Source organism: Natrix helvetica (genome assembly GCF_964273705.1).
Source record: "Natrix helvetica genome assembly, chromosome: 2".
NCBI classification, from domain to species: domain Eukaryota; kingdom Metazoa; phylum Chordata; class Lepidosauria; order Squamata; family Natricidae; genus Natrix; species Natrix helvetica.
This window is the reverse complement of record NC_138552.1, coordinates 147,813,704-147,819,550: the sequence shown is the minus strand read 5'-3', so window position 1 is coordinate 147,819,550 and position 5,847 is coordinate 147,813,704. Positions and strand designations below refer to the sequence as shown.

At 41.4% G+C, this 5,847-nt stretch overlaps 1 long non-coding RNA gene across 1 annotated transcript; it reads left to right on the top strand.

Annotated features, from left to right (window-relative positions):
• Positions 1-459: 459 nt before the first annotated feature.
• Positions 460-5,562, top strand: LOC309388018. Its single transcript, XR_014174710.1, has 3 exons — positions 460-557; positions 1,822-2,219; positions 5,258-5,562. It is a non-coding gene; the product is annotated as an uncharacterized lncRNA (long non-coding RNA).
• The last annotated feature ends 285 nt before the right edge of the window (positions 5,563-5,847 follow it).

Sequence of the window (5,847 nt, the reverse complement as noted above, 5' to 3'; positions counted from 1 at the left end):
AGTCGTGTCCGACCCATCGTGACCCTATGGACATAATTGTATTTATATACATATAAAATTTAGATACTTTTGAAATCATCTGGATTCTAGGAGGCTTTAAAAAATGAAGTGTTAAAAAGAAGATATAAATCATTCAGTATTAATAGTATGAGTGAATCTACCTACATTGACACTGTATTGAGCAGTTTGGTGAGGGAGATTGCTTCTATAGCAGCATAACAAGCTTGTCCCTGTGACTGATCCATTGTCATGTACCAAGCCTCATATTTGTCCACCTCTTAGTAAACAATTGTTAGGGGTGTAACCCTAGTCTTGGCTTGACAATGTATGTAAGCCATGATTGTAACAAATGTATCTGTTACTTTAAAAGCTAGAGTGATGTAATTGGATGCTAATTGCTTTAAGCAGTCATATAAGGAGGAAGGAATTATTAGGTATGACTACTGATTGTTCCTGACTGTTCCTGGCTGTTCCTGTATGAGCTTTGTATTGGAGAGAAGACCGTGTATTGGATGGTGGCTAGTCTGTAACTAAGTTACCTGTCTACATGATGAATTGTGAGTTGAGCAACTGCAACTTCAATGAGTTGTAAATAGACTGTATATACTTCAAGACTGCTTATAGTCTGTTTGGAGACTATATATCCTACTTCTGTTATGCAAGTAAAGCTATTCTTTGTTTTACCTTCGGTGGCTGTGAGTGACTATTCAACGGCTTATTCGTTACTAACTTCCGCTGAGCAACTCTAGTCTCCTAACAGGGATAGACGTGACAACCTCCCCTGCTCCAAACACAAAACTTGACTGGAGAGTAAATACAGAGGATGGTATTGAAAGACAGAGGGAAGATCTCTTACCAGGGCAATGTTAAGATAAGCATAGCTTGAACCCAGAGCAAGAACCTGATTTATGAAAACACTTTAGAAGCTCCCATCCCATCCCAATTTACATGAAGGTTTTAAAAAATCCTGTTACTATAAGCGTTCTAATAAAAGTAGTTTTAGGTCTACACAGTATGTGTTTCTTAGTCTGGTCTATCTTATAGGGATGGCATCAATCTTTCACACTAGGAAAAAAAAATCAACATTGCATTTATTTAGGGCAGCATATAAATAAATGTTTATAAACAATAAAATGCCACAGAACAAAGTAGCCTCACTCAAAATGTCCCATGTGTACCAGTGCAGCTCATGATGACTGTTGCTGGCTATCTAACATACACAAAGAATAGCCAAAAGGATAATTTTAGAACATTTTTAGAAATATTTTTAAAAAATGGATTTGGAAACAAACAAAAAACAGCTCTCCTCATACCAATTGGGGGGGGGGAATCAAATTTGAGTCGAATATCAGCTCTTTCCTTGTTTCCACAGTTATATTTTTCTGTTCTTTAAATCAATCCAGAGGCACTCCATATATTATGCTAATCTGATCCACATTTTTTTCCAGTTTAGCACTCATCCTGGCCTGGAGGTAAACAAGCAGGCGAGATAAATGTAAATTGTGTTGTGTGTTCCTTTCTTCATACATTCGTTATGTTTTTAAAATGCCCATGGACAACTTCTCTACAGGTTATTGGAAAACAATCAGCATAGATTACCACTTCATTAGTTAACAAATTAAAACAAAAATGGTCATTCTTTAATTTCGTAGCCTGGCAAATAGGCATAAATCTACTAGTTTAGCCTAATTGCTTTTTTATATTTTCTTTCTATAAAGGTGTACGAAGCTAAAAAATAGTGGACTGCTGATTCTTAATTGAATGAATAATGTGCTTTTTTTTCTTGTTATGACTCTGTTATCCCTTTTTATTGGGGAGAAGTCAAGCAACTGAACGGAGCTGATCGTTTACTGGCCGGATGCCCTTCCTGATGCCTACACAGAGATTGCAGCAATTTTCCCTCTGTGCCATGATAGAGAAACATCCGTCGCTGCCTATGATTGAACTCGCAACCTTCCAAGTGGGAGGCATCTGTCTTCACCTGTAGGCCACCCCACTGCTCTTGAATGAATAATATGTGTACTCTGCAAATATTACCAACATTTAAATGCAATTTGCAAATCGATGAAGAAATACTACAATGTCTGTAGTCGAAACAGAAACTTTGCACTTTTAAATGCACGGTGACCCTTGAACATTGAGAAGACTCAAGAGAAAAATGTATATAAATCTCACATCATGCAAATCCAACCAATACTGAACAACAGCATTAGCATCAAGTGAGTGAAGCACAACTGTGCATGCATATCCATGTAGCGTTTCAGTGTCTTGCAGAGAGACATCCAGAGAATGAATGGTCACCATCCTGCATATGGTACATGGCAGACTTCTGCTTTTTGCTGCATTTTCTGCTTCCACGATATAAAGTATTTTGAATCATTTGTTGAGACCGGTGGTGTATGAAATACATAAAAGAGCAGGTTAACAAATGGAATACTGTTCCTGCTTGAAAAATAAAGCACACAATAAGCTATTCACACGAGTGGATGGATTTTAACTACAAAGAGCTCAATATGAATTTTAATTTCCACAGATTGCATTTTTAGACTATCTGTGAGCAGTTGTCTTCTTTCTGGCCACGGGTCTAATTGCTGCTTTCTTCTCAACAGTCCATTCTTCCGTCACCTTATCCAACCTAAATCAATAACAACAAGCCCATGATTGCTCCCTGCTGTAGGATTATCTCATCTAGTCAAAAAACATGAACCAGTAGACCACTCCCGGACTCCCAATAATTGGAACATTGAAAACATGCTATGCCTGTTGTTCTGAGATCAGAAGACTCAAAGGTTGAGCTATTTTGTACAACCCTCATGATATTTAGCCCGATCTCTCTTAAGCAAGTTAAGAAATTTATGATGTGGGTCAATGCTTGAAGGAGGACAAGACTTGTTTGCTATAATCCCTCATGTTCATGCCAGAGTTTTCTATTAGAGTGTACTGGGCAGTGGTGAGTTTCAAAATTTGTCCTTACCAGTTCGGTGGGCATGGCCTGCTAAGTGTGGCTTGGTGGTGGTGGTGGTGGCTTGTGACCAAGTAGGCATGGCCAACTTGACGTCACTTACAGCAAGGTGGGGCAACACCACCTCACCAAGCCACACCCACCCAAACCATGCTCACAGAGCCCATAGAAAAGTTTGGCCAAGTCTTCTAGTGTTCAACTTGGCTGCTTCTCACCTCCTTCTCATGACATGGGACAAAGAAGGAGGAGAGAAGCAGCCATGTTGAATGCTGCGGCAGAGAGAAGCCATTTTTTTCTGCCTCCTTTCACAGTGGTCCCTTTATGGTGCCCCCCCCATCAAAGTACCTTAAAGACTAAGGATGGCAGCTGCCTTCTGAGCAACTCCGTTGTGATGCCATCCCTCCGGCGCAGCAGGCCATTCTCCTGGCTGGGTATGGCAGCCAGCCACAAGCAATGGGGTGTGTGTGTGCTGCCAGCATGAATAGGGTGGCAACGATGGTCACAGGACTTGATTTCTATTAGAACGTACTGGATATTTCTGAATCAGAGGTGGTATTCTGCCGGTTTGCCCCAGTTCTGGTGAAACGGTAGTGGCAGCGGCAGGAAGCTCCGCCCACCCATCCAGACATCATCATGCACGGTCTGCACATACGCAGAAGGCAGTGGTGGGTTTCAATTTTTTTAGAACCTCTTCTATAGGTGTGGCCTGCTTTCTGGGAGTGGCTTGCCAGCCATGTGACTGGCTGGGAGTGGCTTCACAATCATGTGACTGGGTGGGCATGGCCAACTTGTAAAATGTTGCTTAGCAACCAAAATGTTGGCTCAGAAACTCTAGCATTTGAAGCACACAAGTCTTAAAGCTGTCAAGTTAGAAGACCCTTGCACCCCTAACCCTTTAGAAAAAAAAAACCCAGGGGTGTTCAAACTTGACAGCTTTAAGACTTGCGGACTTCAACTCCCAGAATTCCTCCTCTCGCTCTTCATCTTGATGATGTGCGGACAGGCTGGGGGAGGGAGCTGGAACCGGTTCTAAATGGCACTGTAGATTTGTGGAACCTCTTCTATAGAAGAGGTTAGAACTGGCAGGAACCCACCCTTGGCAGAAGGGCTGCGCACGTGCGCTCCCAGTTCCAAACTGGTACCGAAGGTAAGAGAATTTCATGCCTGCTCTGAATAACTGATAATTCCCATGTGCAATATTTATATTGATCAAGAATCAACATTCAGAACAGAACTAGGAGGAACAGAATTCAAATAACTAAATGTGTCTGATGAGGCTGCCTCTCTCTCTTGAAGACAGGGCAACCTGCTCAGGACAACCACACACAAGGTCTCACTGAACTGACCTAGCATGATGGTGACTAACAAGAGCATCAACATCTAATCACGTTGTTCTTTAGTGCAACGGGAAAAGAACACTTTGATTGAGAGGTCTAGAAATCAGAGCCAAGACTATGACAAATAAATCATAAGGTTATAAGTAACGATGGGTGAATATACTTGCTCTGAAAGCAGTGTTCTCATGATTTATTGAACACAACTGCAATGATTGTCGCTGGAGGATGCTTTTCACTGGAAGTTTTAAAATCTTTTTTTTTTAAATCAACCATTTTATTTTCATCTCTCTTTTTAAAAAGCATTAATGAAGGGAACAGATGGTGACTGCTTAAGTGATCATACAGTCAAGCAGCCTAAATGTGTCAGGACTTTTCTGAAATAGGAGCCTTATTTCAAATTCTTTTCCCTAAGCAAACTATCATTAAAACAATCTATCTTGTAAGTGTATTTTCCCAATGAGCCAGAAGCAGAGCAAAATTTGGCACTTGGTCCTAATCAAAAGAATCTGTATATGTCTTTTCATATATAATGCATTCTGCAGAACAAACACCAACTACATTGGAAAGAAACTCCCCAAGAGAGGGAAATCTTAATATTATCAAGCCAATATTTTATTTAACTATCTGTGATTGTAAGATAGCAATACTTCTCGTTCCAGGAGACTAAGTAGATAGCAGATTTGGAGAGTATACGTTGCAAATGTTTCTAAATTCTGCAGGTTAATAAAAGTAAAGATTCCCCTTGCACATATGTGCTAGTCATTCCTGACTCTAGAGGGCAGTGCTCATCTCTGTTTCGAAGCAGAAGAGCCAGCACTGTCCAAAGACGTCTCCATGGTAATGTGGCTGGAATGGGTAAACCCTGAAGGTGCACCGAACGCTGTTACCTTCCCACCAAAGGTGGTCCCTATTTTTCTACTTGCATTTTTACATTTTTACATGCGTCCCCTCTCTGCAGGTTAATAAGCAACAAGAATTTTCAAGCTTCAGGGATCAAGCTTCCCATTTTGTGGCAGACTGTAACTCAACACAGAAATGCATTTCATATCCTAGAGAGGAATGGACTTCTTAAGGCAAACAGACAAGAATTCTGCACAAATTTCACTAAGGCTAAAAATGGACAATTTAGTGCCCTTAGTTTAGGCCGCGAACAGCTGATCCCGGGAGACCCTTTCTACTGACTCTGCAATGGGCTGTAGTTGGGAATGATTTGTAAGATGCAAAACTGGCTCTTCTCCCTGGTCTCTAGACCATTTTCCAAAGCGAGAGTTCTATAGAATAAAACAATGTTTTAAAAACCAGCTTCGTTTGTTTATGTTGTCAACAGCTTCAGCCCTAATCTTAGCCCGCCCTTGCACGCTTCCAGAGGTGTTATTCTGCCGGTTTGCCCCAGTTCAGGAGAAACGGTAGTGGCGGTGATGGGAGGCTCCGCCCACCTGCCCAGATTTCAGCATGGACACTCTGGGCATGCCAGGGGTGGGTTCCTGCCGGCATTACTACCGATCCGGTGCCCGAAAAATTTTGTGTGTGCATTTGCACTTAAAAACA